The sequence below is a fragment of the Onychostruthus taczanowskii genome, unplaced genomic scaffold (genome assembly GCF_017590055.1).
Source record: "Onychostruthus taczanowskii isolate IOZ18803 unplaced genomic scaffold, ASM1759005v1 scaffold88, whole genome shotgun sequence".
NCBI classification, from domain to species: domain Eukaryota; kingdom Metazoa; phylum Chordata; class Aves; order Passeriformes; family Passeridae; genus Onychostruthus; species Onychostruthus taczanowskii.
Window position 1 is genome coordinate 2,596,974 of NW_024506773.1, and position 12,734 is coordinate 2,609,707.

Below are 12,734 nucleotides of genomic sequence, written 5' to 3' on the forward strand. Positions count from 1 at the left end.
ACCTGTGCTATCATCTCCCTCCTGACAGCAGGAGCATTTTTGCAGCCATTGACAGAAGCAAGGAAGTTCTCGGACTGAAAATATCTTGCTGCTTTTGACTGAAGAAAGTGAGCATCCAGTCATTCTGGCCCCACCTAAAGACATTGAGCCATGGTCTTACGCCTTCCAATTTTCAACTCCTTGTGACAGTACTAAATGCCTACGTCTGCAGATCAGTTTCTGGATGTGCTCAGTTCACGCCACTTATTTTTTTAAATGCTCTCCTCATTAAGTAAGTCGAGGTAGTTCAGTTTTACTGACACACAAGACAGGAGGGAAATATGTCAGCTCAAGGGCTCACAGAACTCATGTTTTCTTCAATCATGTTCCCCATCAGATTTTTTTTAAATTCTAAATATTAGTTCACCTCCTACAGCATTTTGTTTCTTGCTTTCTCCCCTAACAGTTCATTCACATATACGGTTTAACACTATGTTGCATTAAAATCCTTCTCAGGAGTTCCTACCATTATTATATACTGACCAGGCAGATACTAAAAACTCCCTCAGACAAGGAAGATAGAAAGAAAGAAAGAAAGATAGAAAGATAAGATATAAGAAAGATAGAAAGATAAGAAAGATAGATAGAAAGAAAGATAGATAGAAAGATGAAAGAAAGAAAGAAAGATAGAAAGATAAGAAAGATAAGAAAGATAAGAAAGAAAGAAAGAAAGAAAGAAAGAAAGAAAGAAAGAAAGAAAGAAAGAAAGAAAGAAAGAAAGAAGTGTCAAGAAGCTCTTTGATATTAAATAGAAAGATGTGGTCCTTCACTCTCTTTTGCTTCCTGGAAAAACATGAGAAACCTTAATCTATCTTCTTGCTCTTTTTTAAATGAGAATCTCCTATTTTTCTGCATTAGGAAACTAGCAAAGCAAAGCAACTGCCAGTATTCAACACCCCTTACTGTATCTGCCAGCATGTTAAAAACTTTGCTGCTCAGAGTTTACAAGTAACTCTTGATCTTCCAGGAGCATTTCAGAGAATAATCAATTCATGTTCCTTAACATCTAAAATAATCTTAAACAATCTTCTTCAGAAATTTAAATAACAATCATTAAGAAAACCTACAAGAACTCATCTATCATGAGAAAACCCCCCAATCATTTTGAAAGTTTTTGTAACTAACTATAGGTTGATCTCAGCAAGATCCCACAACAGCACTGGTCTAAATATCAAGCTTTTTTCAGATTTTCTGTGAGACCAGGAAGGAGAGCACTTTTTTTTTTCTAAGAGCACACTGCCTTTGGATTTATTTTGGCATTATCTCACTTTGTGGGAGTTCTTCATTTAGAACATTTACTCTTCAAGAAACACTGGTATGGATGCTTCTCAGTTTCATTCTCTTCAGTAGAGAAAAACAAAAATGTTATGTCTGTTTATAAGAAAACAAGATTTTAATACAAATAATTAGATATTCAATACATTTCCTTAAACAATTCAACAGCAGAATACAAAAAGTAACAGAACATAATTTGTTTTCAGACAGTCCTTAAAAGAAAAAGATAAATCCGTACTGGAGTGTTCTATCTGCATAAGCAAGCCTGCAACTTTCAAAGCTATTCTTCCCTTCAAAAAATCCTTCTGTGTCCCCACTTCAGGATTTAGAGAAGTAAAAACAGACATTAAATCATTACTGAATACCACTTAAGGACTAAGAGTAACCCATTTAAAAGAAAAAACTTCTGAATTCCCTGCATTACCACTTTCCTCCAGCATATTTCAACATTCAATACTTTTAGAAAAATACCAGTTTGGAAATAAAAACAAGAAGTTCAAGTACTTGTCCACTTGGGTGGGGGGAGGGAAAAGGGAGAACAGGGAGACCATAACCAAATATTTTATATTAAAGACTGAACCAAATTGGCAGTAACTGAAACTGATTGACATCTCACTTCACTTTGGGCAACGTGAGCCATACACCATGCACCAGGTAATGCAACTATTTGCTTTTCACTTGGATATGTGCATCTATAAACACTTTTAACATTTGCATGGATGAGTAACATTATTTGGCTCAAAAAACAAACAAAACATTTTAAAACTCCAAGCAGCACCGCAGCAACAAAAAGTTTCAAGCCCGAATTTGATCATACTTTTTACAAGTCACAATTAAAACCATCCCACGTTCCTTACAGCAAACCAAGCCTGGCTATTTGTCAGGAGAAAGAGTTTTATGCATAAAACTTGAGCGTCACCTTTGAGTTGCTCAAATGTGTACCTCCAGAATTTCTCTTTTCACACTCATTCACAGATACCCAGAGGAGTTATATGACTCCCACACACATTCCAATTAACCTCTGTTGCCTAACACCTCCATCTCTTAAAAATTTAGCTTTTTGATATCCTGGATAAATCTGGCAGAAAAAGTAACATTTGCTAAAAACACTTCAGACATGTCTCCACAGGAAAAATAATTTATGATGAGAATTTGAAGAGCATAGTCTATTCCACCTGAACTTGTTTTGTGGACACACCTTTTATACTCTAAAAACTAAAATAGCCACAGGTCTTTCTGTTCAACCCATACTTGCAAAAGCAACACACATTCCACACAGGAAAAGCCCTAATGCACAACAATTCAGGTTCAATAGTTATTCCATATTCCTTCCCTGCTCAGGCAAATAACCTAAAAGCTTAACTTTGAAAGACATTACACTTCCACGTATGCAGAATTTACTGTAGAGCAGTCTGGCAAATTGAAGCTGAACTGGTATTTGCCATTTGCCTGAATAATTTCAAAATGAGCTTCAAATGATGAAAGTAACCGCAAAAGTTACTTAAAAAAACAATCATTTAAAATTTCGCAAAATAACTGGGCCTAATGTATGGCATACTTATTCTGTAAGACATACAGCAATAAATCCACCTGCACATTATATTAGATGTTGCTTAAAAAGGAAAAAAAACACAGATACTACTTTTCCAGAAGCTTGACTTGATACAGAAAACTAATTACAAACAGCTTATCTTGAAAAAAAAAAAAAAAAACCAGAAAAAAGTAAAAGAAAAAAATAAAACCCAGCATGCAACCCCCAAAAACTCCACCACTCTTCAGTGAAAAAGAAAACATCTCCCTTTGGCTGTGGAAGAGAACTGCAAATACTAAATAAGGTCTTGGGACCTTATGGCCCCCTGCTTCAAAGCAACCATGTAAATACATTGTTTTATTCTTAACATAGTTTAACCACCATGAACGGTTAAACTATGTAAGACTCAACGTATGTCGATCTCTTCTTCCAATAATTACTGGATTTAGCTTTGCACTAAACACATTGGCAATAAATACTCACTAGAAACATGGCACAAACATGGACACACAACAGGAAGAAGTTATCACAAAGGACAGAATTTACACTGTCCTGGTTATATATGGTAACACTAAAAAACAGATGATAATACCAACTGTAATTCATTTGCCATGGTACAGTTCCACGGGTAAATCAAGTATCTATAACACACATACGACTTCTTACAGAAGCAGCAAAATTAATTCCAGCTCCAGAATTTTTTTCTTATTAGCAAAAACGAAATCAAACTACACACCAAAAATATAAAGCTTGCCAGATCCACTCATGTTAAGAAACATGTAAAGGAAACCAGCACACATTAAAAAAATATTAAAATTATATATGAGTTATAAGATTTGAGTTTTCTTCCTTTCAAATATTTTGTTTCTTTAAATTACATCTGATGGCTTTGGGATTTAAACTGAACATGCAGGCTGTGAATAGAGAATGCATGGCAGGAAAAACTGAACTAACCTTGTAAAAGGCAGAATGGAAAGGAGCCAGATGCAACAAATAACTGACAAGGGAAATAGGCCTGGTTCTAGATCAAAAAAACAATTTAAAAATATAAAGAAATCATACCCTCCTGTAAAGATTTATTTTCAGTTCATATCCAAAAAAACCTAGAACGTGAACTGCAATTTGTACTACTTTGCTAGCATAATTACACATACAATGTTATTCAAGCAGGCACCATATGTATATACAAAAAAAGAAAACTAATAGCAAATTCTGAAATATTCTGTAATTGTGTATCAAGGAAGTCTATATTTGCACACAGTAAGACACCAGTTTTACCTCATTTGCTAATGAAATCATATATATCCCAATTAGAAGCTTTGGAAGTACTACATCACATTTTCAAGCAAATGACAACACTGTGCTGATCCACTCATATCATTACACTGTTATTTTTATCCACAGCATTCAGATCACGCACAGTATGTATCTAAATGTCCAAATGGCCTTCTTACTTTAAGAGTACTACTGATTTTACCATTAGATAGGAAGGAGAGAATGCATTATAAATCATTCCAAGTCAACAGCAGTTTTTACAAACAGGCACAATAAATGAAAAATCCTATGTCCAAGCTTCAGCCAAAAGCTTTCTTAAATAAGAGCGTGATCCACACTAATTTGGGGGTGAGTGCCGTTTATTTGGTTGTTTTTTTGTGGACACAGCAAGGACATTAATAGACATCCTCTTCTCTCCCAGTATTTTTAAATTACAAACCTGTGGCTAAATAATTTATTATATATTTTAAAATTCCTTTCTTTTTAAGTATTTTTAAGCAAGCTTAATTTATCAATTTCATATGCAAATTACACCTTTCATTCTTCTTAATAGTTGTCTCTAGTCAAGTTTAGTAGTGTTACTTTACCTCTTAATTCAGAACCAAGTCCACAGTCTGATCCATCTTAGTGGAAATCTAGGTGTATAATCAAACTGCCTATTACTATCAGTTACAGAAAGCAGCATGTTTTAGAAAATTTCCGTTTCTTGCTTGGAGAGCAATAGAACCATCCCTCAATAAATTTTATTTTTAGTTTCACCTCATCCATAAATAGACCTACACACTATCATCCCAAAGTCTTTAACTGATCTCTCTGAGAACAGATAGAATACCTGCTTTGTAATTCTGTACATTGTTTTCCTTTTAATCTTTAGCTCAACAAAACCCTTGGGCATATACTCAGCTAAAAAATAAACCTGAGCATTTGACTAACTTGTAACACGTGTTGTCACCATTCCCCTGTGAAGCACGCCTCTCTCTTCTGCATACAATTTACACAAGATTTTGCTGGTTTGGATACATTTTATACAAGATTTTAGTTTGCCTAACTGTTCTCCTAGCAGACATAGCTACTTTAACTAAAATTATTCCTTAAACTATGTCAGTACAGGAGTAACTCATCCATGTAAAGACTGACCTAGCCACCCCGGAACAGTTGTACAAATCATACACTTAGGTGTTAAATGTGTAGATACATTTATAGATAGATACATTTACAGATGCTGTCTTCAATCAGACACCACTTCAACAGGCCCCGCACAGCTCTCCATGGACCTCGCTAACGGAAGGAACGGAAGGCTGGAAGTAACTCCAACATTAAAATAAACCTCCTGTTACTGTCCTACAGCTTCTCTTAACAGTGGTCTTGTTTGTTAATGTGTTACGCAAATCATTAAGAATTATATTTACAGTATGCAGCCCATTTCCTTCACTCTTTAAAAAAATCTGGTAAAGTGAATTTTGCTTGATTAAGTAATACTGCCAAAATTACTTTAACGGCTCAGTGAACTTCCTTGCTTAGCAAAGGCCAGGTTCTGGTTCTGTTCCTGAGATCTTCAGCATCCTTGCTGGGGAAAATGTTATTCCCCCTAAAGTTGCACAGATACTTTTCCTCAAGTCAGCTAAGATCCATCTGTAAGTCCTAAGAGTAGAATTACAGAACTTCCAGATTACAGCCAACACTAAAGTTTTTCCACCGCACTTTTGCTCAAACACAACGTAAAGCAGACATTTATTAAATGTGCCTTCTGTCAATATTGCAGCCATTTTTAAAAACAACTCTCACTGTTCAATCACATGAATATAGAACCATCATCTAAAATTGTTATTCAGTTTCACCATTACAACTGTGAACTTACTAAAATGCATCCATGATCTATACAGCTACAGAAGCTGAACGGTCTCATGAATGGTGACAGAACACTTCTTTTGACTAATTGCAAGAGGAATTTTAGAGTGCACTAACTTTCCTGGGAGCACTGCTGGCCTGCACTGGATTGTAGATGTAGCTTATTCTGACATAAGCTTCTTTACAGAATGGGTCTTGCACTCTCTCTATATCTAATACAGCTCATGCATTCAATTAATACACTAGAAAAATTCCCTTCTCCCTAAGCCAAAGTTTCTTTGCAGGTAAGAAGTAGCACAGGAATATTTACATTTCACCTATGAAGGTTGCAATGTTACAGAACAAACAAAAACCAATTTGAAAGTATGTCTTCAAAGAAATCACCATATTTCAGCTTGTTGGCAATTTTAGCAAGAAAGGAAAAAACACAGCATGGGGGAAAAAAGTTGAGCTTGAATTTCAAGTCTCTGGCCTAAACTTACACACTACCACTTCAGCTCGTTTTAAACTGAGCAGTGACATTTTATGACTATTTGAAGGTGTAGATTTCCAGTGTCTGCCACTTTTCAAGGTGAAATTACATATTAAAAAATCTATGAAAGAACCCAAAAGTTTTTCCCAATTTTCCTCCTAAATTAAAGTCTTGAATCCTTCCAAAGTTCCAGACAAAAATAGCAGTTGGCATCTCATGGAACATTATACTGTCACAGATTTCTGCACAGGTTGTTTAACTTTAATTGTTACTTTCATTTCTCGTGGAGGCAGAGGAAAGGAAAAAAATATTTTTCCTTTTTTTCTTCTTGTAAAGGAAACTCCAGAACAAGAAATGTGACCTTTTTTATCCAGTACTTTGTAAAGTACTAGCTCTTAAAAACATTCAACACATCACAGAAAACTTCTGAGTCACATCTCCTAAAATACTGGAAGTGTGTTTTCTGAAAGACTTAGTAGCTTTCAAATATGCACATTTTAATAATCACTAGTGAGACTAGCTATAGCACACTATGCACAAGTAATACTCACCCTTCTGCAGATGCTTTATTGTTACAACAAATAAACATTCCCTGGACTCTCAATTTGATATTTGGGGACAAACAAAGAATGGCCTTTAAATTTTTATAAATTGCATAAAGAATCTGAATGGGCCAACCTCTAAAAAAAATCTTAACCAATCTTTGAGAAAAATCTCCACTCAGATGTGAAGATTACACTAAACGTGCTGGTAAAAACTCTTCGCTGAAATCTGTATTAGTAAGAACCAAACTCCAATAGCTGAAACTAGAGTTGATAGACTTAAGCAAAGACAAACCCATCCTGCTAGAACTAAATTACCTTCTCCTCACTGTTAAATGCTTCTCATCGGAGAGAACAAGAACTTCCAGCTTTAAAAACGAAAAACTTTTCTCTTGCTCCAATAAAATCAGTATGGTGCTTTGTAAGTTAGAAATAAGTATCTCGAGAAACATACAAGTTTGTTGTCCCATTCCTGCCACACATTTTGTGCACGCACTGCTTTTCTTTCGTGCATGAATAACAATTTTGGTATCACCTCGAAGACCTGGTAATGTTAAATACATGTGCATGATGCCACAACACACCGATTTCTTTATTCAACCACACATTTGTTGCTCTCAGACAGCTCAGCCCGGTACTCTCTTTCGCACCTCCCCAGACACCCTGTCTTTAAACAGTGCTCCGTATCGCCCTGTTTGGCGATATGAAACACAAAACTCCCGAATTTTCAGCTATTTATGAACTTTATTGCGGCGCTCCGGATGATCGGGATCGCACAGTGTTCTCCACGATTAGGAAGTTCGCCGGAGCGGCCGCCAGACTGAGCTCCCCCCTGGCCCCTCCTGAGCTCCCTCCCTGAGCCTGGAGCGCCCCAAAGCCGCGGCGGGAGCCCCCAGCCCAGCCCTGCCGTCCCGCGGCTGCGGGCGGGCGGCCCGGGGCGCGCTCAGCCTCCCCGCCCGGCCGGCCCCGGCTTCCGGGAGCCCGGGCGGACCTGTCCCAGCCTCCCGGGAGGAGAGGGACGAGCTGCGTGCCGAGCTGCCCACGGCGGGCACACGGATTTCCCCTGCCCGCCGTGCGCCGGGCTCACACACACGCACACCCGCACACACACACACACGCACACCTCCCTCTGCCCGCGCCGGAGCCGCCGCGTGCCGCCGGCTGGAGCGGAGACGAGGGGAAGGGAATCGCCGGGTCTGCGCCCCGTTCTCCCTCCTGCCCTTCCGAGGAGTGACGGCGAGCTCGCCCCCAGCCCGGGTCTGCGCCCCGCCGGGCGGGGATCGCAGCCGCCGGCCGGGCTGGACGGAGCCAACTTAGACAAAGGGCACTCCAGACTCCATGTCTCCCCCTTCCAGCTGTCACCGGCCGGGAGCCCGCGTGTCTGCCCGCCGGCCCCGCGGGAAGGAGACGAGGCTGCTACCCGGGAGCCGCCGCCGCCGCCCCCATCCTGCCCTCTAATCCTCCCTGCCGCCCCCTCCCCTCCTCTCCTCCCCTCCCCCATGACAAAGGACCCGGGTATAAATAGCCGCTCCCGGCGCCGGCGCCGCCGCCGCCTCAAGCCCGCGAGGTGTCGCTCGCTCGCTCGCTCGCCCGCTCACTCACCCGCCCCCCCGCCGCTCCGGCTCCGCGCCGCCGCCGCTCCCGCCGGTGCCACCGCCAGCTCCGCTCGGCGCTCCCGCTCTGCCTCCCTCCGCCTCCGGCTGCCGGATTCACCCTCCCGGACCGAGCGCCAAACACGCCGGCCCAATCGCCATCGCGCTCATTGGCGAGCGCCGAGCGCCGCCCCCATTGGACGGACGGACGCGGCCGGGGCCCCGCCGGGCCAATCGGGCGCGGCGGGGGGCGGGGCGAGGGGGGGGCCGGGCCCGGGGCCGCGCCGCGCCGGGGAGGCTTGAAACTCTGCGGCCGCCTCACGTGCGGAAGGGGGAGAGGGAGGGGAAAGGGGAGGGAGGGAGGCAGGAGAGAGGATTGGCGGGCACCGGGAGGGGCCGCGCTCCCGCTCGGCGCCGCTGCCGAGTTTGAATCGGTCCGAGAGCGGGAGAGGCGTAACGGCCCTAACGGTCCCGGGGGGCGGGAATGTCCGGAGCGGGCCCTCCGTCCCCACCGCCGCTCCGCCTGTTGCTCCCCCGGCGCGGGAGCTCAGCCGCTGGACGTCACTCCAGCCTTTCTCCACCTTCAGCAGAGAAAAATGAAATTTCCAAGATAAGTTTTCCTGGCGGGTACTTAGCCCTTCCCTTGTGACCGCATCCCTTTCCGATGCGTCCCGCATCGAGTGCCTCTTCCGAGATACACTGGAGCCCTACCCTTACTGCCACAAGTCCCGTCATCCTTCCTTACCAAATATCACCTCTCCTCTTCCTTGTGGCTACCTCAGCGCATCTTCAGGGCCAGAAATGCGCAGCGGCCACTGTCAGGGGGTTCTGACTAAGAAAATCTCTCACGGAGGAAATAAATCACAAACGCGCCCACGCTGCCAAATCACGCCGTGGGCTTGCGTGGCTCACAGATCTGACACGTAGAGAAAACGAGGATGTATCAGCCCTGGAGGCTGGGGACAGCCCACGCCCGCGGGGCAGCCCGCCGCTCCCCGGCGGATGTCTCGGCCGGCTGAGTCACTTTGCAGCGCTGCTGCCTCGCGTCCGCCTCTTTGACCTTTGATTGCCCAAACTTTACCGCCGCCAGCCCTCCTTCAGTGCAGCCACTGGCGGCTTCCTCTCCCTCGCTGCTCCGCATCCCGCGCGGTTTCCCCCTGTCGTGGGGGGATGTCATAAATCGCAGCAGCAGCAAAGTGCTCGCTCCGCATCAGACTCGCATCCTGTTGCTCGCTACGTGCTGTCTCCAGCCTCTAAGGTTGCTGTCGTTTTCCCTCGTTTCTAATCCACGAGCCGTGCTCATCAATCTTGTTGCCGAGGTTGTGTTTAAACCTTGAGGGTTTGTGCACCTTTATTCTGCTGCTCTCTGGTCGCTCCAGCCTTTACTCTGCTTCAGCAGGGAAAAATAAAATCGCCAAGATAAGTGTTCTAATGATACTCTCCACCTCCCTTATCACCAGATCCCTTTCCCATGTGTCCCACATCGAGTCCCACTTCCGTTGTGCACTGGAGCAATTGACATCCTTGTTTCTGTCATCCTTTCTCGCCAAATATCAGCTTCCCTCTTCCTTGTGCTTCCTAGCACTACCTTAGTGCTTCTTCAGGGTCAAAATTCAAAAAATGAGCAGTGGCCACCGTAATGAGGTCCTAAGTGATAAAAATCTCTTGCTGGGAAATAAATCACAAATGCACCTTCATCCTCAAATAATGCAGTTGGCTTATGTGCCAAGTGAGGCTCGGTGTTCTACTTAAAGGCAACGTACTTGTGTGTTTTTATAGTCTCTTTCTATGTGAAAGTACTTAAAATTTCCGGACTTAACTGTGTATTAAACTTGGAGCAAGGTCTCAAGTGTGGGCATTCCTACACTGTATGTTCTTGATTTACCTCATGGCCTTGAAAAGGGGTTTCTAATAGTAGCTATTTTTTTTTTTTAATCTCTGGGGTTTCATAAGTTACGAGCAAAAAACATGCTGCAGAAATTGTTTCCTCTTACAGTTACATGTCATATTGTCATATTGTGGTAGATAGCTATAACCTTCCTCTAATTCTAATGGAGTAGCTGACAATTGGGAAGATTATCTTTAAAATATTACATCTGAAAAATATTAGTCATTTCTGGAAATTCAGCTATTTTGAATCTATTCTGCCCCAAGATGGCTGCCACCACCAAAATGGCTACCCAGTCCCTTCACAATTTAGGTTTTGTAATTTATTTTCATCCTTCAAGTTGCACTTCATGAGATCTGGTTTTGGTCAACAAGGAAAATAACAATTGCTAGATGAGGGTGAGGTAACTCAGTGTAACAGGTATGCTCAGCCACAAGGTAGAAAGATCTGCATTACAGAACCTCCCCTGTGAACTAAACCTCAGCCCTGATCACATCCTTTTCCTCTCTTGCACAGAAGATTATTCATCTGCTATACCTGAAACTGATGCTTACTAGAAAACCGTACATGTTTTGAACTGAGTTACTCTTCCTCCTTTGCACTGTACAAAACAACATCTCCACCAAGGCTCCATTCCAGGCTGTTGAAGTGATGAACTCCTGTCGAGAAACTCCAAGACAGTTTCTTGGAGTTTCTCGACAGGAAACTCCTGTCGAGAGTTTTCCTGATCCATAGTTTTCCTGATCCATAGATTTCCTGATCCATAGTTCAGGCTGCCTCAAACATCCTGGAGAATTTTAGTAACAGTTTGATTCTCTACACAGGAGTTTAATGTTGCAACGACCTCCCTACAGACTTTCTGTTTCCACAGAGTAAACCACCCAATGTTGTTTTCTATTTCTTCTGTATTTCTGTGATTAAAGAGCAACTATTTGAACAAGGATCTGTATTATGCAGAGACACTCAGATTGGATCTTTAGGCAAAAATAGTGCAACAATTTTTGAAAGAATTACAAAACCCGGTATTTTGAGGAGTGCTTCTCAAAGGAGTGAATTCTGGCGGCAGCATGGAACAGTACTTTTGAGAAAAGTGGCTAACATTGAAGAAATATGCATGTCTTACAGGACAATGAAATAAAATCAGGCTAAAGAAAAAAGTATCCGTTTTAGACTCTTCTGGAACTGTTAAAAGCATTTATCCTTTTTTTATGGCTAACACACTGTAGAAGAGCTTTTTCTGTGTTCCCAACACATGAATGTAACAGGTACATTCATATTGTATGTATGACTAAAATAATAGAATAAGGATTTGTCAGTGCTAGATCACCAGCATCAATTACACATAAAAATAACTGTTTGACAGCATCAGAGGATGCTCCTAACTATGATTGCTTCTGGAGGGGAATATTTATGTGCCTCTTTTCACTCTTTAAAGAGCGACATTCGAGTCCAGGAAAAAGAAAGTATGAACAAAATTTTGCTACAAAGCAAAATTAACTGTTAAGCGGTTTATTTTAGATATTTTTAATATCTCGAGTAAGGTGGTATTTCCAAACCATAGGTTATTCTTTATGCACTATTATCCTAAGATTTCCTTGTAGTCAGAATCGTATGGTATTTTTTTCCATCAGGCTGGGGGAACCAAGCAAGACCTCTTTGGGAACTACCTTGGCCTGGAATAACGAGAGATGTTGGCCAGTTTTCCCCTTGCCTACCCGTTTTGGTTTTTTTTTCAGGAGAGTCACAGCAAGGCTGCCCCCAGCCCCGGCAGCTCGGAGCAGACACGCCGGTAGCTGCATCTGTAATTCTTGTAGATAAGCTGGTGACTTGCTGATGGCAGCGTCGCTTTCCTTTGTGTTCCGGAATGGCAGCGTAACAAAGCTGTGTGCAGCTTGGGGCTGGCTCTCCTCCGTGGCGCGGGCTGGTGGCTCCTCGGATCGGTCACACAGCCCCGAGAGGCTCAGCCTGCTCGTGTTTGAGCTCCCTTGCTTCCTGGAGGGGAGGGAAGGAGGGTGCACACCTGTCCTGGTTACACCTACCCCTACAATCAAAGCCGGTAGCACTGCCAGTAGTGTTTCATCCAGCAGAACGTTTAGGAGCATGATTTTTGTTTCTTTGTGTTTTCCTAACCCTGTACTTTTCCAGAGACCCCAGCTTGCTGTGTGTCTGAAATTCTGCATTTTGGTCCATGTGAATTTGATGAGATTTTACAAAATGTTTACATTCATGGAAATGTAAGTACAATCTAAAATCTAAAGTAAGTGGAGTCTAA

The 12,734-nt window shown here is 42.5% G+C and overlaps 1 protein-coding gene across 3 annotated transcripts in view; it reads right to left on the bottom strand.

Moving 5' to 3' along the window:
- Positions 1-9,369, bottom strand: part of EZH2 (enhancer of zeste 2 polycomb repressive complex 2 subunit) — a 50,738-nt gene extending 41,369 nt beyond the window's left edge. The window contains exon 1 of one of the 3 annotated variants that reach the window (XM_041425202.1): positions 9,320-9,369. The gene's annotated coding sequence lies outside the window, so the exon portion shown is untranslated. Of the gene's footprint in view, positions 1-8,103; positions 8,363-8,584; positions 8,690-9,319 lie in introns of those variants that run through there. The other 2 variants (XM_041425201.1, XM_041425203.1) reach the window with 2 other exon arrangements.
- Positions 9,370-12,734: the final 3,365 nt, after the last annotated feature.